The sequence below is a fragment of the Hyperoodon ampullatus genome (assembly GCF_949752795.1).
Source record: "Hyperoodon ampullatus genome assembly, chromosome: X".
Classification (NCBI taxonomy): domain Eukaryota; kingdom Metazoa; phylum Chordata; class Mammalia; order Artiodactyla; family Ziphiidae; genus Hyperoodon; species Hyperoodon ampullatus.
The window spans coordinates 28,122,681-28,147,832 of record NC_136913.1 but is presented as its reverse complement, the minus strand read 5'-3'; positions in this window follow the sequence as shown (position 1 = coordinate 28,147,832).

Genomic DNA, 25,152 nt, shown 5'->3' with positions numbered 1-25,152 from the left:
ATCTTACTTATGTCAGACCCTGTACTATGCACTAGGAGTACAGCAGTGAACAAAGAGACCTTCTCTCTGTTCTCATAGAGCATAAGGTCAAATGGGGGAGGCCATAATTAACTAGCTAATTACAATTATATACTTAATTCCAATTATAAGTGTAAGAAGAGGGAAAGGAACCTGATATACAGCAGAAGGGCAGGGGAGGCTTCCTTTGGTTGGGTATGATGTTTTTGCTGAGACAAAACTCGGGGAGCATTTCCGGTGAGAGAACAGCCCTGATAGGGCAAGGAGCATGGAACACATTCAAGAAACAGGCCAGGGCGATGAAGCCATGGAGAGAGATTGGTGTGAGATGGGAGTGGTGAGGTAGACAGGGGCCAGAAAATTCAAGGATACTGGAATTGTTAAGGATTTTATTTTCACCTATGGAAAATGGGATGTCATCAAAAGGTACTCAATTAAGAAGATACATAGTCATATTTCTATTTTTAAACTGTCATTCTGGATGCAATGTAGGTAATGGATAAAAGATATATTGGAATATATATGGGGCAGCTAGTTTGGTAGCATTTGCTATGGCCCAGCCTTAGATTAGAATGGAGGCCAAGACGGAGAAGAGTAGAAGGATTTGGGAAATAGTGAGAAGGTAAAGTTGACGGGACTCTGTGCTTGAGATGAGATAAGGAATGAGGAAAAGGAAGGTGTCAAGAATGATTCACAAACTTGCTACCTGCACAACTATGTAGGAGGAATGGTGGTGCCATTTTTTGTGCTGAGAAACCAGGTTTGGTGAGGGTCAATTATGAGTTCCAATTTGGACGTGCTGACTTTGAGATGTTTGTGAGACATCCAATTGAGATATCAGGTAAGCAGTTGGATGTCAGAGGAAGTGTTTGTTGGGGTGAAATGAAAGCTGTCAATGAAAGCCGTCAGCACACAGATGATAAAGCCACAGGCAAGACTGTCGGGAGGGAGTAGAGAGAAAAGAGAGAGGATTGCTTGAGTGCAAGTCCTGATACAGAGTTGTAAGTTTCTATTTACTCTCCTCTTCTCCCCACCAGAATGCAAGTTCCCTGAGGGCATGAATTTTGTTTTTTTATCTTTATATCCCTTGGGAGCCGGCCTATCTTATATATGTGGAGGCAAAGGATTTTCAGATTCCCAGTATAACTCTCCCAAGTGGTTCCTCTGAGCACACGTTATGCAAGTGTCATAAAAATGTCTTTTGTATTTTTCCAATACCCAATGATTTCTAAAAGGCTCTTCAAATAGGAAAGATGAAATTTCCAAAACTCAAAAATGAAACTGAGAACCCCTTGATGACAGGAGTGCTCATTCATTCTTTTATTCATTACTCTGTATTCGTTAAGGTAAATAAACCCAGCTTCTGCAACCTATGAACCAGAAAATTCTGGCTTAACACAATAAAACATTATTTTTTCTCTCACTTTCCACTCCAGTGAGGGTTGACCACAGGGAGAGGTAGCTATGTTACATTCAGGGACCAAAGCTCTCTTCATCTTATAGGCCTGCTTTCCTTGAGGTCACTGGAGTCCTGTGGATTTAGCTTATGGATGGAGAAAGAGAGAGGATCCTAAGTAGAAGGTTTCCATGGGCCAGTCCTGGAAGAGTTACTTATCCTGTCTGCTTACATTCCATTGGCCATTACTCAGACACATGTTCAAGGGTGGTTGGAAAAACTGAGTCTAGCTGTATGTCCAGGAAGAATGCAGACAGAGTGAGGTCTACCTCTCTCTCCCTCAGCCAGCATGTACCAAATATTCTATTAGGCACTTATGATTGTGTATTACACATAGTAGATGTGCGTCCTGCCCTTACCGTGTCTGGAGGGAAATAAGACAAATCATCAGAAAATTAAAATACAGTTTGGGGAAAGTCTAATGGTTTTGGGGAGTAGATAAGAGGGGACATTAACCTAGAACTGGTGGGTCTTAGTGCTTAACACATTACCTGGTATACAGTGGGTGCTTAGCAGATGTTTGGGGAACAAATGAGATAAAATTTTTTCCTAAGACCAGCTATATATTTTTCCTCTCAGAATTTACAGTTTCCCCAAGTAAGTCACTTAACCTCAACCCCATATATTGAAATGTTGTCTGCCAGAAAAGACAGATTTTATCTATTTTTAAATTTTCAATATTGTGAACATCTTTCTCATTAACAATCACAGCGAAAAATAAAGGAGTAATCAAAATTACATCAAAGTTCTTACACCATATTAACAAATTGAAGGAGAAAAACCATATGATCATCTCAATAGATGCAGAGAAAGCTTTCGACAAAATTCAACACCCATTTATGATAAAAACCCTGCAGAAAGTAGGCATAGAGGGAACTTTCCTCAACATAATAAAGGCCATATATGACAAACCCACAGCCAGCATCGTCCTCAATGGTGAAAAACTGAAACCATTTCCACTGAGATCAGGAACAAGACAAGGTTGCCCACTCTTACCACTCTTATTCAACATAGTTTTGGAAGTTTTAGCCACAGCAATCAGAGAAGAAAAGGAAATAAAAGGAATCCAAATCGGAAAAGAAGAAGTAAAGCTGTCACTGTTTGCAGATGACATGATACTATACATAGAGAATCCTAAAGATGCTACCAGAAAACTACTAGAGCTAATCAATGAATTTGGTAAAGTTGCAGGATACAAAATTAATGCACAGAAATCTGTGGCATTCCTATATACTAATGATGAAAAATCTGAAAGTGAAATCAAGGAAACACTCCCATTTACCATTGCAACAAAAAGAATAAAATATCTAGGAATAAACCTACCTAAGGAGACAAAAGACCTGTATGCAGAAAATTATAAGACACTGATGAAAGAAATTAAAGATGATACAAATAGATGGAAAGATGTACCATGTTCTTGGATTGGAAGAATCAACATTGTGAAAATGACTCTACTACCCAAAGCAATCTACAGATTCAATGCAATCCCTATCAAACTACCACTGGCATTTTTCACAGAACTAGAGCAAAAAATTTCACAATTTGTATGGAAACACAAAAGACCCCGAATAGCCAAAGCAATCTTGAGAACGAAAAATGGAGCTGGAGGAATCAGGCTCCCTGACTTCAGACTAAACTACAAAGCTACAGTAATCAAGACAGTATGGTACGGGCACAAAAACAGAAAGATAGATCAATGGAACAGGATAGAAAGCCCAGAGATAAACCCACGGACATATGGTCACCTTATCTTTGATAAAGGAGGCAGGAATGTACAGTGGAGAAAGGACAGTCTCTTCAATAAGTGGTGCTGGGAAAACTGGACAGGGACATGTAAAAGTATGAGATTAGATCACTCCCTAACACCATACACAAAAATAAGCTCAAAATGGATTAAAGACCTAAATGTAAGGCCAGACACTATCAAACTCTTAGAGGAAAACATAGGCAGAACACTCTATGACATAAATCACAGCAAGATCCTTTTTGACGCACCTCCTAGAGAAATGGAAATAAAGACAAAAATAAACACATGGGACCTAATGAAACTTAAAAGCTTTTGCACAGCAAAGGAAACCATAAACAAGACCAAAAGACAACCCTCAGAATGGGAGAAAATATTTGCAAATGAAGCAACTGACAAAGGATTAATCTCCAAAATTTATAAGCAGCTCATGCAGCTCAATAACAAAAAAACAAACAACCCAATCCAAAAATGGGCAGAAGACCTAAATAGACATTTCTCCACAGAAGATATACAGACTGCCAACAAACACATGAAAGGATGCTCAACATCTTTACTCATTAGAGAAATGCAAATCAAAACTACAATGAGATATCATCTCACACCAGTCAGAATGGCCATCATCAAAAAATCTAGAAACAATAAATGCTGGAGAGGGTGTGGAAAAAAGGGAACCCTCTTGCACTGCTGGTGGGAATGTGAATTGGTACAGCCACTATGGAGAACCGTATGGAGGTTCCTTAAAAAACTACAAATAGAACTACCATATGACCCAGCAATCCCACTACTGGGCATATACCCTGAGAAAACCATAATTCAAAAAGAGACATGTACCAAAATGTTCATAGCAGCCCTATTTACAATAGCCCGGAGATGGAAACAACCTAAGTGCCCATCATCGGATGAATGGGTAAAGAAGATGTGGCACATATATACAATGGAATATTACTCAGCCATAAAAAGAAATGAAATTGAGCTATTTGTAATGAGGTGGATGGACCTAGAGTCTGTCATACAGAGTGAAGTAAGTCAGAAAGAGAAAGACAAATACTGTATGCTGACACATATATATGGAATTTAAGAAAAAAAAATGTCATGAAGAACATAGGGGTAAAACGGGAATAAAGACACAGACCTACTTGAGAATGGACTTGAAGATATGGGGAGGGGGAAGGGTAAGCTGTGACAAAGCGAAAGAGAGGCATGGACATATATACACTACCAAACGTAAGGTAGATAGATAGTGGGAAGCAGCCGCAGAGCACAGGGAGATCAGCTGGGTGCTTTGTGACTGCCTGGAGGGGTGGGATGGGGAGGGTGGGAGGGAGGGAGATGCATGAGGGAAGGGATGTGGGAACAGATGTATATGTATGACTGATTCACTTTGTTATAAAGCAGAAACTAATAAAAAATATATATATAATAAAAAAAAATTACATCAAAGTTCTAAATTTTATCAAATAGGAAAGATAGTGCCAATTTCTAAAACATCAGAGAAGGAAAGGAAAAATAATTTTCAATTAAGTTATCACTTTTTATAATGTTTTTCAGCCCTTTTATTTTTCATTTCCTCAAATGAATGGGAAGCTCTCCAAAGGTCCTCTCTAATATAATCCTGTATCTACACAGGAGGCATAAACAGCTAATGAATGACTTGGAGGATAATGATTTTTGTTGCTTACCTCTAACTATGGGCACAGGAGGCTGTGAAGTCCAGTGCCCAAACACCCAGATTTTGGAATCAGATGGCCTGACCCTGATTCCTGAAACCACTGCTAGCTAGATTTCTGATCCTAAAAGGATGAAATGAAAGAATACAAGTAAAGTATTACTGTTCTTCCTGGCATGCAGTAAATGTATGCTTATGTTGGATACCATCATTATTATTAGCTATGTGAATCATGAAGAAACAAAATGGGACTACTTTGACCACTAGGTGATTCCATCTATAACAAGAGAGTCAAATCTTTAAGTCTAATTGTGATTTCCGGGTGTGTTAGGATCCTTCAAGAAGCCACAGGTTGTGCAGTAATAAAATAACAGGCACTGTATAAAGCAAGCCCAGATAATTCATAATCTAAACAATCACTACTTTCCACCTGTCTTTTTATTTTCATTTCCAGCTAAGTGCTGTTTTCTTTCCATGCTTGTATCTGAAAAAACACTTAAAATAAATGAAAGAGAAACTCTCAGGGCAGCAGCCATGGCCATGATCAATGCAGTATTGTGTTCACCCTTTAACATAGGTGAAGACATCTCTGAAAGCCAGGATTGATGACAGCAAGGAAGAGAAGATGCACTTCAACTGTACACATTTCCCAAATGATCAGCTTTGCATGACCTTCATATAAAACCCAAAGGTGTTTACTGGCCTTGTGCACAAGCACATCTCGAGCAAAGGCAGCTGCCTTTCCTCCTGGTACAAGTGAAAGGTTTTAGATTAGGAAGTAGATGAGGTTAACTTACTTCATTATTTACTCAATGGGGGAAAAATCAATTTCTGGAATATAATCCTACTGACCTGACTGGCACCAACCAGGAGCATAAGTAATCACAGCCCTAAAATAAATATCCGTTCATACCTTGAAAAGACACCTACACTAATCAGTCATTCTCCTTTAGGCGTTAAGGGTATCAAATAACCACGCAAACCAGACTCAAGGCTAACGGGCCTCTTTTTTGAATATGTCACTAAAATGGGGTGGTGAAAATTCTGCTTACTTTGTTCTGACCTTGTGAAATTCACATATTATATGATCAAGGCTGCATGTTTCCTATGTCTACTTAATACTAAGATTACTATGTTGCCAGACAATAGTGGAAAAAGCAAACATCACTGAAACAAAAAAGTAACCCAATTACACCAAGGAATAGTGTGTTCACCTCACACTACCAGCAACAAATTATGGTGTAGTATAATATACATAAGTAATTTTAACCCTGACTCCCAAGCAGGGATTCACAATGACCCAATCCTACTTGCTTTCTCATAGAAATTTGAAGATACTTTTCCTTCCAGGTTTGTCCTTTAGCAAGGATGTCCTAAGCTTCCATCATGTTGAATTTAGCCTTGCAAGGATTTTTAATTAACAGCAGTGAGCCACAAGCCATGATTTATATGCAAGAAAGATGCCCTATTTTATCTTCTTTCCCCAGGCTATGATATATGGATGCTTCTAATAAGCTAAAGATAAAAGTGGTTTGGACCAAAAAGCACCTATTTTCTCAAAGATGCACATTAAGACCACAGCTGTCAGCAAGGGAATAAAGTAGAGCCCAGACGACAGAAAATATAAAGGAAGTAGAAAATGATCAAGGTTTAATTTATGTATTTATGATTAGATCCTAATTCTTTTTCTAGAAATACTTAATTTTTACTCCAAGTAAAGCACTATATTTAAAAACTGTAGTTTGGTGAGGGGTTATCTGAAGTATTTCTAAAGTTTTGTGATTCTATTTTAAAGAATCTTAAATTTACTCATTCAAGTTCATGCTGTACATGAGGATATACACTTATTGCAATGATGATGCTGTAGCTGAAAATATGTTAGCATCTCTTTTCTGGTATAAGTCTCAGAGACAGTGGTATACTCTTTTGAATATACCTAGTGTTGAAAAATCACATTTTGTAGTTGGATTGAGGCTCTCTAGTCCTCTAGCTGTGCTGTAAATTAGCTGGTTGACCTTGTGCTGTCACTTAATCTCTCTGGGTCATGGTTTACTTATATACATAAAGGCATGATTGTGCTACATTACTGTCAAGGGCCTTTCCAACTATAAAATTATACAATTTAGTGACTTGATATTTGGAAACAGCCAGAAATCAGTGTTGAAACAGGAGAAATGTCATTTTATGTATTTAGAAAGAGAAATTCTTATGAAGTCATTCATTCATTCAACCAATATTTTTTGAGCACCTTTGTGTGCCAGGCACTCTCCTTATTGCTGCGGATATGTTAGTTAACAAAATAAAGAGCTCTTTGTGGAACTTAAATTCTAGACAGATGAGATAGATAATAGACAATGAATGTCAGGAATAAATCAATTATATACTACTACAATATATTACAGAGTAAGTGCAGTGAGAAAAATAAAACTAGAGTGAGGTATGCAGCACAGAGAATGCAGTGGTTAGGGGGCTGGGAAGGGGTGGGTAGGTGGCAGTATTAAATAGAGCAGTTGGAGACAATCTCATTAAAAAGGTGAGGCTTATGCAAAGACTTGAAGGAGAAGATGAGGGAGTCAACTAAATGACGTCTTGTGGAAGAATGGGTCAAAGTGCACAGCTAAAGCAGAGGCCCTGAGGTAGGATCATGTGTGTTTTGTTTGAGAAAGAGCAGAGATGCCAGTGTGGCTGGAGCTGACTGAGCCTAGAGTAAGGGGTAGGAGAGGAGGTGAGTGAGATAACAGTTTAATCATGGAAGGCCCAATGGGCCATTAGAGGGACTTCAGCACTAATTCCAAGTGAGATGGCAGCCACTGCAAAACTCTGAATGGAGGAGTGCTATGATCTGACTTACATTTATAGAGGATCACCTATGTTGAGAATATTTATAGGGGAACAAAGGTAGAAGCAGTGAGACCATGTCCTTTTTCCTTATGTATTTTGTAAAATGCCTATGAAGCTGATACCAAAAGGATTACAACAGTGTTTCGCACGTGGGAAGAAGGGAATAATTTCAAATATTATCTAGGTTTATGAATTCTGAGTTTGTAACAAAATCAGTTGCAAAAGACAGGAATAAAGACACAAACCTACTAGAGAATGGACTTGAGGATATGGGGAGGGGAAAGGGTAAGCTGTGACAAAGCGAAAGAGAGGCATGGACATATATACACTACCAAACGTAAGGTAGATAGCTAGTGGGAAGCAGCCGCATAGCACAGGGAGATCAGCTCGGTGCTTTGTGACCGCCTGGAGGGGTGGGATAGGGAGGGTGCAATAGGAAGCGTGGGAGGCAGACGCAAGAGGGAGGGGATATGGGAACATATGTATATGTATAACTGATTAAATTTGTTATAAAGCAGAAACTAACACACCATTGTTAAGAAATTATACTCCAATAAAGATGTAAAAAAAAAAAAAGATCGTAATCTTCTATATTCCCAAGATAATCTGCTTAGGCTGATAATAAAACTTTCAGAAGTGAAGATAATGATCACTGTTCAAAACTATTATTACGTATACAGTCAACTCTTCAAGCTCATAGCATTTCAAGGGGCAGGAGGCCATTTATTCATAATTGAAAAATAATTGTTCATTGTATTCTCATATTTGTGAACAACTATAAAGCACCCTCCCCAACTCTTGAAAGTATTTCATATTGTCTCACCTTATTCCTTATTCTTTTTATTACTACACACTGCCTCTCATCAGCCTTGTTCAATAAGCATTAAGCCCACTACCATTCCCTTCTTTTCTGGGAGGAAATTAGTAAGACCTCTGCATTACCTATTAAAGCTATTGTCCTGGCTTTAACAAAGAATGTGATATTGGTGCCCTACTGGTGGCTGTGAGAGTATAACCTTGAACTCACAATTTCTCAGTGACTATCACAAGTAGCTTGTCTGAAAAATATTCAGTACATTCTTTTTTCACAAGTCTAAACCAGCAATGTCCAATAGCACTTTCTCCAAAGATGAAAATAGTTTTTATCTGTGCTGTCCAACATCGTAGGACCAGCCACAGATGGCCACTGAGAACTTGAAATGTGGCTAGTGTGATGGAGGAACCAAGTTTTTAGTTTTATTTAATTTTAATTAATTTAAATTTAAATGTAAGTAGCCTCATATAGCTAGTGGCTACTGTATTGAAGAGCTCAGGTCTAAAGCTTTATTCTATATTATGTCAGACTGACCATGAGACATTCCTGCCCCATATTGTCTTACTATCTCCTAGAAATGCTTCTCTTGAATGTTCTTTGATATTATGCCACAGTCATTCATTAAGGACATTTTAAAAAAGCAGCCCTATGAAATCCATTGCTATATTCACCGAAAGGAAGTTGCTGAGGTTTCTGATAATTGTGTAACGTAGTAGCCTATTACTCTGGTCTCAGTACTAGGAAAAGGTGTGGTTGTTCTAAAAACTTTGTCTGTATGATGTAATTTACTGTGATACATCTTTACATTTGCTTCAGGGGAGCACAGAGCCAAATAGGTGGTCCATCTCTTGCAAGCACATATTAATACAACATAGAGCCTCTTGGGCTACATTCTGTGTGCTTATTTTACTTTTAACCTCTCTGCCTTATTTTTTTCTGTTCTTATACCCTCTTTGCTGATTTTATTTTATTTTTTAAAATTTAATTAATTAATTAATTTTTTGGCTGCGTTGGGTCTTCGTTGCTGTGCATGGGCTTCTCTAGTTGTGGTGTGCAGGCTTCTTATTGCGGAGGCTTCTTGTTGCGGAGGCTTCTTGTTGCGGAGCATGGGCTCTAGGCATCTGAGCTCAGTAGTTGTGGCTCACGGGCTCTAGAGCACAGGCTCAGTAGTTGTGGCGCACGGGCTTAGTTGCTCCACGGCATGTGGGATCTTCCCGGACCAGGGATTGAACCCGTGTCCCCTGCACTGGCAGGTGGATTCTTAACCACTGCGCCACCAGGGAAGCCCTTTCTTGCTTATTTAAAATGCTAACTGGTGGTACTATAATCATTTTTGTATTCCACAAACAAGCAGAACAAAAATAAATTAAAACCCTGTCTTTTTTTTGGAAAACACATTCAATCTTTGTTCAAACTGCTGACTTCCAAAGACCTCATTCTTATCATTATTTTTGTTTTTCTCTAAATTATTTCCAAATTCTACATATTTCATGTCAACTGTTGACCTCATATGGCTCCTATGACACTGAAAACACCTTAGAGATTAAAATGAGAATAAAAAGAGGATATTATATATAATTTATTAGATTACAATTTATTCATTTCAATATTATACTTGCTATGTTACTAAGAAATTTTGACATCATAAAACTTTCATATAAACTTATGTTTATGAACACCTTGAATTATATTAAGAAGTTATGTCCCGCAGGATTGAGATCGTGGGTGTTTGTTTTAGAAAAGGAACCATTTAGGAAAATGTACAAGAGTGGTCTAAAAAATGAATATTCACAAGATCTGTGAGTCTATGACTTGGTGATCATTAATTAAACTTAACTATTGCTCACCTGTCCTTGGTTGAGTTTTGTTTTTCATTTTAATGATTCTTTTTTTAAAAAACACATCTCTGTTTGGCTTTGTTTTCAGAGCCAAACTGGAAAAAACTTGATAAAGTTTGTTATGTGGTTTCTGTCATCAGTGTTCCTGATGGTTTGCAAAAGTTTGAATCAGTTACTTTATTCCTTGGCTCTAGGAAGACTCTGTTTCTCACTTGGAAAAATATCCATCACTTGCTATGCTAATTTATGAGTCTGAGTCAGTGCTGGGCAAAGGGAAAGAGGGTGCTTGCTGTCCTAGTGGAATTTTGCTCCAGTCGCAGTCTGGCAGTTTAGGCAATGTTTTGTCATTATCTGCCAGTGAATCAAGAGGTGTTTCATCTTGAGTGGAAGGGGAAAGAAATCAGGCTTTTAAATATGAAAACCATAACACCTAATATCATACAGGAGATTTGCTATATTTGGACAGTTATACAGTCTTACTGTTGATGGGAAAGGTGATTCTCCTTTCACCCCAACCACAAACCACTTTTTATTATATTTATTGAGGGAAAGTAAAACAAGAGACACCTCAGTCTCCAAAATTGCCAATGCATCGGCTAGATATAAATTACTACTCAAGTAAATAACTTGGAAGTCAATTTGTCTAACATGAAAAAGAAATGGGGGGCTTCCCTGGTGGCGCAGTGGTTAAGAATCCACCTGCCAATGCAGGGGACACGGGTTCAATCCCTGGCCCAGGAAGACCCCACATGCCGCAGAGCAACTAAGCCTGTGTGCCACAACTACTGAACCTGCGCTCTAAAGCTTGCAAGCCACAACTACTGAGCCCGCGCTCTAGAGCTTGCAAGCCACAACTACTGAGCCCGCGTCCCACAACTACTGAAGCCCATGCACCTAGGGCCCACGCTCCGCCACAAGAGAAGCCACCGCAATGAGAAGCCCGCGCACCACAGCGAAGAGTAGCCCCAGCTCGCCACAACCAGAGAAAGCCCACGCACAGCAACAAAGACCCAACGCAGCCAAAAATAAATAAATAAATAAATGAATTTAAAACAAAAAGAAATGAGAACAAACGGTAATCAAATGGTAATTTAAATTCCTCATACTGAAAAAACTACTGTTTTTAAAAACAAGTTCAGTATCCTATGATTTATTCTACATTCACTTGCAACAGATCCTTTTGTTATATGAACTCTATAATTTTGACTAAAAAATGTACAACAAATTATATTACTTTTCTTCACATTGAAAGGACAAGATTCAACTGAACAGCTAACTCTTAAATAAAGAGGAAAGTGGGTCAATGCCACGTATTAAATGACTAGCTCCGAAGATAGCTGTATCAGCTATTGTGATTTTAGAGATGCCTCTCAAAGATGTAAAGTTATTAAGCTATCTTCAGAGCTAGTCTTTTGCTTCATTTAAATGTATGGAATTGACCTCAAAGATTATCCTCATATTGAATTAAATATTAACTTGGTTCTGCTTCATCATTTAATACACATTTATATTTCAAGATAGAAAATAACTTTTATTGATTTAAAACTCTAATTACAGTAGAGCTTCCTAACAATGTGTCCTTGAAACATTGTAATTACCCAGACACTCTTATCAACCGTGAACTATATTACATTTGGACCCGCTTAAAAATCATCCACTTGAAGTCATGCCCCTCTTATTTCACTCCTTATAAAAGAGAACTAGCATGAAAGAGTTAGTCTCCACGTTCTCACCTCCCATTCTCAGACTTTTATTCCCTCTACTCTGAAAAGGTTCTTATCAAGGTCACCAGTAACCAACCTACTTAATACCAAGCCCTATGATCAGTTTTCAGTCCCTACCTTCCTTGACCTCTCAGCAACATTTCACACAGCTGGTGATACTCTCCTCCTTGAAACCTTTCCTTCACTTGGTTTGCCAGATTTTCCTCCTACCTCATCGGCTTGCTTCTTCTCAATTTCATTTGCTAACGCATCCTTCTTTTCCCGACCTCTAAATAATACAGTGGCCTAGGGCACAGTCTTTGTTCCTCTTTTTTATGCACACTCTATCCCTAGGTGATCTCATCCCGTCCTGTGACTTTTAAATAAGATCTAGATGGTGATAGCTCCAAAATTTACATCTCCTGTCCTGATCTCGTTCCCACACACCAGATTCATATATGGAACCACTTGCTTGCTATTTCCATTTGGATTAAGAAGTATAATTTTCAACTCCCCTCCCAAACCTACTGCTTCCTCAGTGTTTCCTGCCTTATTTTATAGTAACTCTGTTTACCCATTTTCTCAGTCTTCAAACTTAGGAGTCATCTTTCATTCTTCCCTTTTCCTTCTACCCTTCCTCCAGTCTATTATCGAGCCCTGTTGTGTCTTTCTTCACAAATATATCCTCAATCTGACCGCTTCTCATTGATTCCACTGCACTGAGATAAAACTTTTACAGTGCTTAGCCCAGAACTTGGAAACCATCTCATTCTCTTAGACTCCTATCTAATTCACCAGCAAGTCCTGTCAACCCTGCTTGGGAATATATCCTGAATCTCACTGCTTTCCATTAACTATCACAGGTACCACTCTAGCCAAAGTCATCCTCATTTCAACCCTGAAATATGGCCACAGTCTCCTAACTGATCCCCCTCCACTCCACTTTCATGCTTGCCCCCTATAGTGCAGACTGATTTAAAACATAAATCAGATGAATCACCTCCCTATTTAGAACTCTTCATTGGTTTTCCAACATACCTACATTAAAATCCAAAGTCTCCACTGTGACTTGCAAAGCTCTACATAACCTGGGCAATGTCTGCTTCTCTGAGTGTTTACCCTACTACTCTCCATTTCACTCTCTCTACCTGAGTCACACTGTACTTCTTCTACTAGGTGAACACATGGATCTGACCTTGCTTCAAATGTTGCACTTGATGTTTCCCATACTTGTAACACACATTACCATTGAAATTCACATGGTTCACGTCCTCCTTTCATTTAGGCCTGAAATGTTAACTCCCCAGAGACATCCTCCCTGCCCATCCTATCTCAGAACTTGTTGATAACTTTCACCAAAAAGGATGGCCTGATGTAATCAGACTGACTTCACAGAGGCGGCTGACCTGGTGCACAGCCATCTGATGGAGGCTGTATAACCTTATAGATAAAGCCCAAGCTTTGCATTCAGGTATCATAGGTTCAGCGCTTAGCACAACCACCAGTAATCAAATAGCTATGGGCCTCAGTTTCCTCATCTGTAAATGAGGAATAAAATTAGGAGTAGATATTATTGTCGTGAAAGAATTGATAAGTAAGCTGACCAAATAATTTATCATCCAAGATGGGATAATCTGAGAGAAAGGGGGCAGTTTTTATTTTCTCTGCATTTAATTTTTTTAATTACCATAAAGTAAAATCGACTTTTTTCTATCAGTTTTAACACGTGAAAAGTTCTATGAATTTTAACATACCCATAACGTTGTGTTAACAGCATCACAAACAGTATAGAGAACACCTCAATAAACTCCCCTTGTGCTATGCTTTTAAAGTTACGTTGGCCCCCCATACCCCCTGGCAATCACTGATCTGTTCTCCATCACTGTAGTTTTGTTTTTTGGGATGTCATATAAATGGAATCATACAGTATGTAACCTTGATACTGACTTTTTATATTCAGCATAATTCCCTTGAGATCCATCCAACTTGTCTTTATCAGGAGTTTTTTTTTTTTTTTTTTTTTGCGGTACGCGGGCCTCTCACCACTGTGGCCTCTCCTGTCGCGGAGCACAGGCTCTGGACGCGCAGGCCCAGCGGCCATGGCTCACGGGCCCAGCCGCTCCGCGGCATGCGGGATCCTCCCGGACTGGGGCACGAACCTGCGTCCCCTGCATCGGCAGGAGGACTCTCAACCACTGCGCCACCACGGAAGCCCTATCGGTAGTTATTTTATTACTGAGTAGTATGCCACTGAATGACTGCACCACAGTTTGCTTATCCGTTTACCTACTGAAAGACATTTAGGTTTTTCCAATGTTTGGCAATTATGAATAAAGCTGCGTTAAACAGTAGTGTACAGGTTTTTGTGTGAACATAAGTTTTTATTTCTTTAGGGCAGGGGTCAACAAACTACACAGAACATTCATGTCACATCTGTTCTACCACCTGTTTTCTTAATAATATGTCATTTGAACACATTCACACTCATTTAAAAAAACATATTGTCTATGGCTACTTTTGCAAGTGAACCACTGTGACAGATACTGTATGACCTGCAAAGTCTAAAATATTGCCCATCTACCTCTTTATAGAAAAAGATTGCCAATTCTTACTCTTGGGTAAATACTCAGGAGTAGTATAACTGGATCATATGATAAGTGCTTGTTTAACTTTTTAAAAAAGTATCAAGCCACTTTTTCAGAGGGGCTATACCTTTTTGTATTCCCACCAGAATTATGTAAGAGTTCTTGTTACTTTGCATCCTCATCAGCACTTGATAATGTCAGTATTTTTTATTTCAGCCATTCTAAGAGTTGTATAGTGGTATCTCATTGTGGTTGTAACTTGCATTTCCCTAATGACTAATGACATTGAACATCTTTTTATATACTTAATAGCCATCCTTACAACCTCTTTGGTGAACTGCCTGCTCGAGCCCTTTCCCACTTTTAATTACATTGTCCATTTACAATGGTGTGTTAGTTTCTGCTTTATAACAAAGTGAATCAGTTATACATATACATATGTTCCCATATCTCTTCCCTCTTGCATCTCCCTCCCTCCCACCCTCCCTATCCCACCTCTCTAGGTGGTCACAAAGCACCGAGCTGATCTCCCTGTGCTATGCGGCTGCTTCCCACTAGCTATCTATTTTACGTTTGGTAGTGTATATATGTCCATGCCACTCTCTCACTTTGTCCCAGCTTACCCTTCCCCCTCCCCGTATCCTCAAGTCCATGCTCCAGTAGGTCTGTGTCTTTATTCCTGTCTTACCCCTAGGTTCTTCATGACATTTTTTTTTCTTAGATTCCATATATATGTGTTAGCATATGGTATTCGTCTTTCTCTTTCTGACTTACTTCACTCTGTATGACAGGCTCTAGGTCCATCCACCTCATTACAAATAACTCAATTTCGTTTCTTTTTATGGCTGAGTAATATTCCATTGTATATATGTGCCACATCTTCTTTATCCATTCATCTGATGCTGGACACTTAGGTTGCTTCCATGTCCTGGCTATTGTAAATAGAGCTGCAATGAACATTTTGGTACATGTCTCTTTTTGAATTATGGTTTTCTCAGGGCATATGCCCAGGAGTGGGATTGCTGGGTTGTATGGTAGTTCTATTTGTAGTTTTTTAAGGAACCTCCATACTGTTCTCCATAGTGGCTGTACCAATTCAAATTCCCACCAGCAGTGCAAGAGTGTTCCCTTTTCTCCACACCCTCTCCAGCATTTATTGTTTCTAGATTTTTTGATGATGGACATTCAGGCTCCCTGACTTCAGACTAAACTACAAAGCTACAGTAATCAAGACAGTATGGTACTGGCACAAAAACAGAAATATAGATCAATGGAACAGGATAGAAAGCCCAGAGATAAACCCACGCACATATGGTCACCTTATCTTTGATAAAGGAGGCAGGAAGGTACAGTGGAGAAAGGACCGCCTCTTCAATAAGTGGTGCTGGGGGGCCTCCCTGGTGGCGCAGTGGTTGAGAGTCCGCCTGCCGATGCAGGGGATACGGGTTCGTGCCCCGGTCCGGGAGGATCCCATATGCCACGGAGAGGCTGGGCCCGTGAGCCATGGCCGCTGAGCCTGCACATCCGGAGCCTGTGCTCCGCAATGGGAGAGGCCACAACAGTGAGAGGCCCGCGTACCGCAAAAAAAAAAAAAAAAAGTGGTGCTGGGAAAACTGGACAGGTACATGTAAAAGTATGAGATTAGAACACTCCCTAACACCATACACAAAAATAAGCTCAAAATGGATTAAAGACCTAAATGTAAGGCCAGAAACTATCAAACTCTTAGAGGAAAACATAGGCAGAACACTCTATGACATAAATCACAGCAAGATCCTTTTTGACCCACCTCCTAGAGAAATGGAAATAAAAACAAAAATAAACAAATGGGACCTAATGAAACTTCAAAGCTTTTGCACAGCAAAGGAAACCATAAACAAGACCAAAAGACAACCCTCAGAATGGGAGAAAATATTTGCAAATGAAGCAACTGACAAAGGATTAATCTCCAAAATTTACAAGCAGCTCATGCAGCTCAATAACAAAAAAACAAACAACCCAATACAAAAATGGGCAGAAGACCTAAACAGACATTTCTCCAAAGAAGATACACAGATTGCCTACATTGTCCATTTTCTTACTGCTGAGTTTTGAGAGTGCTTTATATGTTCTAGATACATATCCTTTGTCAGATACATGATTTGAAAATGTGTTCTCACAGTCTGTAACTTCTTTTTCCTCTTAACAGTGTCTTCCACAGAGCAAAAATTTTAATTTTGATAAACTTCAATTTATCAGTTTTTTTAATAGATTTTATTTTATTTTATTTTATTTTATTTTTTTTTTTTGCATTACGTGGGCTTCTCACTGCTGTGGCCTCTCCCGTTGCGGAGCACAGGCTCCGGACGCGCAGGCCCAGCAGCCATGGCTCACGGGCCCAGCCGCTCCGCGGCATGTGGGATCTTCCCAGACCGGGGCACGAACCCGTGTCCCCTGCATCGGCAGGCGGACCCTCAACCACTGCGCCACCAGGGAAGCCCAATAGATTTTATTTTTGGTGTTATGTCTACCAACTCTTCAACCTAAATTCATGTCACAAAGATGTTCTCCTATGTTTCCTTCTAAAAGTTTTATAATTTTATGTTTAAATTTAAATCTATGATACATTTTGAAATAAGCCTTGTATAAAGTGTGAGGTAGGTTAAAGGTTTTTGTTTGTTTTGTTTTGTTTTTGTGCATGAATGATCAATTGTTCTAAAACCATTTGTTGAAAAGACTATTCTTTCTCCATTGGATTCCTTTTACAGCTTTGTAAAAATTAAATAGCCATATTTGTCTTTTTCTGGACTCTCTATTCTATCATTCTATGTGTATATCTCTCCTTTCTTGATTATCCTAGTTATACAGTAAGTTTTAATATCTATTAGAATGATTCTTCCCATTTTATTCTTCTTTTTCAAAACTGTTTTTGCTATTCTACTTCATTTTCCCTCCCCTATAAACTTTAACTCAGTTTGCCTATATTTACAAAAAAAAAACTACTGGAATTTTTATTAGTATGATTTTAAAAATACTGAGCAATTTGGAGAGAATTAACATCCTTAATATACTGAGTCTTCCATTCCATGAACATAATATGTTTTCCATGTATTTAGGTCTTCTCTGATTTCTTAGGTTTTCTTTTTTCTTTTTTTGTAGTTTTCAACATACAGACTATGTACATGTTTTGTTAGATTTATTTAATAGTTATAGGGCTATTCAGATTATACAGTTCATATTGGCTGAGTTTTGGTGGTTTGTGGCTTTCAAGGAAACAGTCCATTTCATCTCAGCTGTTCAATGTATATGCATAGAGTTGTTAATAATTCCTTTATTATCCTTTTCAAGTCTGTGGACTCTTTAGCCACAGCCTCTCTTTCATTTCTGGTATTGGTAATTTGTGTCTTCTCTCTTTTTTCCCAGATATTTACAATTTCTGGTGCTCTTCCTTCAATCCTGATGTTCCAGGTTTCCCTTTGGTATCATTTCCCTTCTGCCTGAAGAACTTCCTTCAGCAATTCTTTTAGACCAGGTCTTTTGTCTCCAAATTATCTTACTTTTTCTTCATCTGAGAATTTCTTTAATTCACCCTTATTTTTGAAGGATATTCTCTCGGAATATAAAATTCTAGATTCACAGTTTTCTTCCAGCACTTTAAAAATGCTCTACCCCTTTTTTCTGTCCACCATGGTTTCTGATGAGAAATCCATTGTTATTTAAGAAATTGTTCTACTGTAGGTAATGGGTCATTTTTCTCTTGCTGCTTTCAAGACTCTTCCTTGTCTTTTGTTTTTAGTGGTTTAATTGTAATGTTTCTACACTTGAACTTTTTGGGTTTATCCTGTTTGGGATTCACTTAGTTTCTTGAATTTGTAGGTCTTCTCTAGAACAGGGGAAGTTTTTTTGTTTTTGTTTTTTATAAATTTATTTATTTTCATTTTTGGCTGTATTGTGTCTTCATTGCTGTGTGCAGGCTTTCTCTAGTTGTGACGAGTGGGGGCTACTCTTCGTTGCAGTGCGTGGGCTTCTCATTGCGGTGGCTTCTCTTGTTGTGGAGCACGGGCTCTAGGCACGCGGGCTTCAGTAGTTGTGGCTCACGGGCTGTAGGGCGCAGGCTCAGTAGTTGTGGCACACGGGCTTAGTTGCTCTGCGGCATGTGGGATCTTCCCGGACCAGGGCTCGAACCCATGTCCCCTGCATTGGCAGGCAGATTCTTAACCACTGTGCCACCAGGGAAGCCCTAGAACTGGGGAAGTTTTGTCTATTAGTTCTTCAAGTATTTCTCAGCACCACACTCTTCCCCCATCTCTTCCAGGACTCCAACAACAGGAATGTTAGACATTTTATTGTAATCTTACAGATCCCTTTGGCTCTGTTTATTTTTTTCAATCTGTTTTTTTTCTATCTGTTGTTCAGACTTGAGAGTTTCTGTTGATACATCTTTAAGTTCACTAACTTTCCTCTGTCACTGCTATTCTGCTATTGAATGTATCAAACGAGGTTTCAAAATTTCAATTTTATTTTTCAGTCCTAAAATTTCCACTTGGTTCTTCTTTATATATTCTATTTCTTTGCAGATACTTTTAATTTTAACTTGCATTTCAAGAATGTTTGTGATTGCTCTTTCTACATTTTTATTATAGCTGCTTTAAAGTCTGTGTCAGAAAATTCTATTATCTGTGTCATCTTGCTGGTGCCTGCTGATTGTCTTTTTCCATGTGAGTTGAGATTTCTGGGGTTCTTCATACGTTGAGTAATTTGGGATTGTTTCTTGGACATTTTGAATATTACGAGATTGGGTATTGCTTAAATTCTACAAAGGATATTGAATTTTTTGTTGTTGTTTTAGTAGGTACTTGAATAGGTTTGGATATTTTTGTGACAGCATGTACATGTCCTGCTTTGATTCAGGCTACAAGTTTCAACCTACCTTCTGTGGGCTGTGGTACCACTGTCAGTGCAGTTGTTGAAGGGTTTGCAGGTTATCTGGAACTGTCCCTCATGTGCACCACCCAGTGGTCAGTTTGGGACGTGGGTGGAGGTCTTTCTGTTAGCTCAGTCTTTGGTATCTAAGATCAGATCCATGCATGCACAGGTTGTGGGTGGACCTAGGAGTTCAAAAACAGCTTTATTGGGGCTCTTTATCAGGCTCCTCCCTCTCTGCGATTGCCCTAGTACTTTCTAGTTCCCTGAAGTTCCAGAAAGGAGGCAGTTTTAATAATTATGCCAGGAGAACAGGCATAACTGGGACTATCCCAGCAAGCTGAGTCTTATGGTTACTATATTCATAAAGAACATGGAAATAGGAAGCAGCAGAGCTACTCTGTGGCTAACAGGGAGAAAAGACTTCCAGGTGTAAACCACCTAAAATTTGTATTGCCTAAATAGTATGGGATCAAGAGCTACAGCCAGACGTTTCTGGGACATAACTGAAGCATACAGACCAACGCGACATTCAGAAAGGGGAGGGTACTCCTACAGTGTTGGTAGGAATGTAAATTGGCGCAGCCACTATGGAAAACAGTATGGAGGTTTCTTAAGCTAAAAATAGAGTTGCCATATGATCCAACAATCTCACTTCTGGGCATATATCTGGAGAAAGCTCTAATTTGAAAAGATACATGCACCCCAATGTTCAGAGCAGCACTATTTACAATAGCCAAGACATGGAAGCAACCTAAATGTCCATCGACAGATGAATGGATAAAGAACATGTCATATATATACACAATGGAATACTACTCAGCCATAAAGAAGAATGAAATTATGCCATTTACAGCAACATGAATGGACCTGGAGATTACCATAATAAGTGAAGTAAGTCAGACAGCGAAAGACAAATATCATATGATATCACTTATATGTGCAAACTAAAAAAAAAATACAAATAAACTTATTTACCAAACAGAAACAGACTCACAGAGACAGAAAACAAATTTACGGTAACTGAAGGGGAAAAGGGTGGGGGATAAGTTAGGAATTTGGGATTACTATATATAAAATAGACAACAAGGACCTACTGTATAGCACAGGGAACTGTATTCAATACCTTGTAATAAACTATAATGGAAAAGAAAAAAAAAGAAAAGGGAGGGAGGGTACTAATGGAATGAAAGTCATTGTTAAAGCCCAGTACAGCAAAATAACTAGAAAAAAATACAAATGGAGAGACCATAGCTTTAAAGGTTAGCTTTCTCCTGACCCACTAGTAGTTGCAGCAGAATTTACCATGAAGATAATGAAACTTCAGCTTTAGGGTCCCTCATATTATAGGTCCCTTTCAAGCCCTAGTCCAATTTTTTTGTGCATGTAATTTTGTATTCTTTGTTCTAAGGAACCCCACCCCCATGCCACAGTTTTAAAGTTTTAGGTGCTACAGAACCTGGATCTCCACTGATAAGGTCGCAATTTCCCCCTGAATAATATACAGGGAAGTCTTCTACCTTCACACTCTTTCTTCCTCTATGAATTTACCTTATTCTTGGCTCTAAATACAAATTATACATCCAGGTAATAAATGGAAACTTAGGTGCTAGTTGGTTCCTATCCAGAATGAAAAGGCCACCATGATAGTCATTACATTTTACTCTTAAACACAGACAAGACAGAGATCAAGCATCTTTGACATTCTCGTCTGATGTTTTTGGCCATATATCAAAACATTAGTTGATGACTAAATTTCCCACTTATTGCTGAGAGTTTTAATACTCTGCTGGGAAAAAAGTAGCCACTACAGGTATTTACAGCAGGAAAATTATACAATTAGAAGGATTTTTCAAGAGTATTCAAGTAATGAGTGTAGGAGGGTTTCGTAGGGGTAAGAGTTTGAAGACAGGGATAAAAGTTGATAATTTAGTCTAACTATACGGCAAGAGAAAATGAGGGTCTGTGGCAGACAGAATAGCTTTCTGAACCTGAATAACACTTATTCTCTGCAGGCTTAAAGGACTTAGAATTTTCTTCCTTTTCATGAAATCTCATTATCAGAATACTACAGGATGGATTAACATGTTTGTTGAACAATAAGAATTATCATAAAAGGGCTGAAATGATATTACTGTGTTTGGAAATCATATGATTTAGATTCTGTTGCTAGAATTGAATTCTATATATCATTTATTTATACAATTAGGAGAGAAATGACTTGCTACTTAATGATCATTTATGAAGTAATGCAGCTACTTTTCAACAATTTGACTGCTTTGTCAGCCCCCCAAGAGTACAGAAAAAGAAATCATGAAAAATGTGGTTCAACTGCACCGAGTGACGTTCTAGGGAATTTGGAATCCGCCTCCAACCCCAACTGCTTCAATGGCAGAGGTAGTGAGCAGCTGTCAGGGCTGCAGCCCTATTTCAATCAGAGTGACATGCCCTCTACCAGTCTTATTTATTTGTTTTTTAATTAGGTAATTTATTTTCGGCTGTGTCGAGTCTTCATTGCTGCACGCAGGCCTTCTCTAGTTGCGGCGAGCGGGGGCTACTCTTCGTTGCAGTGCGTGGGCTCGATAGTTGCGGCACGTGGGCTCAGGAGTTGTGGCACACGGGCTCTAGAGCACAGGCTCAGTACTTGTGGTACACGGGCTTAGTTGCTCCATGGCATGTGGGATCTTCCCAGACCAGGGCTCGAACCTATGTCCTCTCCATTGGCAGGCGGATTCTCAACCACTGCGCCACCAGGGAAGTCCCTACCAGTCTTATATATTGGGTTCCCTTATAAGATTTTATTTGAACAATGGGTTTAATGGATAAACAAATTTGAAAATAATGAACATAAAGAAATTCTTAACAATTCATCCATTTGTAGGTAAGAAGTATGAATAATTTTTCATGTATCTAAAATGTATTTTTGTACAAATGGAAACAACATACTGTTATTTAAATAATTTGGACATAGTACTTGGTTAAACAAAATAAACAGAGGATGAATCTTTTGTAGGATGTTCTTGAGAAAATATATTCTGTCTTGCTTTTTTGGTCTCTATTCTAGTACAGAAATGAAAATATTTGTTGTGGAAATTTTTATTTCTTTCATACTGTTTACATAACTTATAAATGCTATTAAAATAACTGTGCATTTGATGAAGAAATGAGCAAAAAATATGGTAACACAAAATGTGAAAACTAAAAGAAAATATACATGGCTGTTGTGTTGGTAGCACTTCATTTTCTGTTTCTTGAGAAGAAGAATTTCTTTGACATAAAAAGGACTATAGGTATTAATGGTCCCAGTTTAAAAATTCCTCTAAATTACGTCCACTTAGTCATTGGGCCTTTAAGGGGGAATTCACATTATCACAACACAGTTCATTATACCTATCAATTTCTACTTACTAGTAAGTTTTTCCAATGTGTTGAGTCAATTTTTACATCTTTACTATTTGGCTCTATTTCTATACTGTTAATCCAACAGAATTATAATCATTTTTATTCATTTATTTACTCATTCATTTATCCAATCTTTATTTATTTATCATTTCCCACATGCCAGACATTGTGCTGGGTGCCAGGGATACAGTACGGAATGTGACAGACATAGACTCTACTCTTAGGAATTTACAGAAATTCTGGGAAAAGGTCGTTTAGAAATCTATCAGATGTTAGAAAATAACAACTATGTCTCACTTCCTCACATGGGCAATGACCTGAATTGAACAACCTCTCTGCTTGCGTTCCTCACATCTCCCTCCACACTCCTCCTTGATCAACCTAGAGATGTGGAAACTGAAAGAATTCATTTGAGGCTGGCACCACCCATTCAGGGTCAGTGTGATGGAGCCATTCACAGCTAATGCGGTGGATCCTGCTATATAAATCAACTTCTAGAAGGATCAAATGCTGGTAAGTAGTATTTTATCGCCATTATTGTTTTGCTAGGAATAGTGTCTTAGTAACAGGAAGAAAATGCTTTCCTCTTAAGATACTTGCCCTTGTCTTCAGAGGGCAAAAATGTTGGCACTTTCTTTGGCGAGAGAAGCTTTCTTCTTAGGTAAATAGTGAGGTTCTCACTGGTGGGGATGCTGAACTGAGGAGAAGAGGGTGGGAACACCTGCTCCCGTCACTCACCTCATGTAAGCAGAAACACACCTCTTCTCTAAAGTGTGAGCTACTGGACAAAGTAAGAGACAAGAAAGGGCTGAGGCATGTAACGTTTTCCTTATATGAGATATGTTTCATTTAAGCTTCCTGGAGATTTTCGAAGGATAACGGGGCAGTTATAGAAAGATAGAGGTGAGGTTAAAAGGAATATTCATCAGGCCTCTTCCTAATTAGGGAACGCGAGAATCTATTTCCTTCAGGCCAAGGGAAAGCATACAACAAGTAAATTGTTTTGTTTTTTCTCTTGCCTAAGTGCTTCTGCCACTCAAATCTTCCCTGCAGCCTGCTGTAGGGCACAACTCCATCTCCAATAATGGCAGTGGGTCAACCCATAATTGGCATCAGATAATATAAGGCAAGAGATATTGAGAGACATTTCCCTGGAGCCTGGATGGTGTTAGTCATGAAAGTAGATGTTTACAACATGTACCATAGCTGTGCCAGAACTACTAAGTGCTCTTATCTCTAGTGAAACGTGCGTATGTGTGTTCTTTAATTGTTTGTGTTTGTGTGTGTGTGTGTGTGTGTGTGTGTGTGTATGTTATACATGGCTTAAGGCAAGTATCCTCTGTAGCCTCGGCCAAAGGGCAGTACTGCTCTCAAGCCATCTGGCAAGATGAAGTAGTTAGCTTATCATGAAGCTATGCCCAACTATGTAGCATGCTTCTTTATATTTGCTTTCGCTTTCTGCCTCACTACCCCTTTCTCTCACTCTCTCACTTAGCAATAAGCGTTTGATTTGTTTAGAATTTATTTTCTGCAGAACCCAGGCTAAATTAAGTTACTCTCCAAAGATTACTAGAAATAGATCCATGATCACATTGATAGATTTTGTTTTCAACTCCCTGGAATTTATTTCGACTCAGTGACTAGAATGAATTTAAATACATAGTCTCACTTTTCATTGTTTGAAAATCGAGCCAACTCTCATATTGTTGTTGCCCTGTCCTCACAGCCAATGTCTACATTTTTAAATTAACAGTTACCCAAGGCTTACTCAGTGTTAGCCACCATCTGTTAAGCACCTTGCTTGCATTATCTCCTTTAATCCAGATAACAACCTTATGAGATAGATACTGTTATCTCTGTTTTACAGATGATAATATTTAGACTTGGCTAGGTCAAAAAATTTGCCCGAGGTCACTTATTTAGGGACACACAGCTGGTAAATGACAGAAGTTTGAGTTAAACCTCACTTCTGAATCCAGAGTCTGCACTCTTAATCACTGTGCCATACTACTTCTCTGGGATAGAAACTTCTCTCACTTTCCTTAGCACTTGGATCGTAGGGCTCTTCCCCATCTCTGTTGCCACTCTTACACCAGCCACTTGGTATCCTAGATGTTTTCTCTACTTTGTCTCCTCATAGCTTTAATTGACTCTGGAATAGCCACAAATTGAGGCTTATC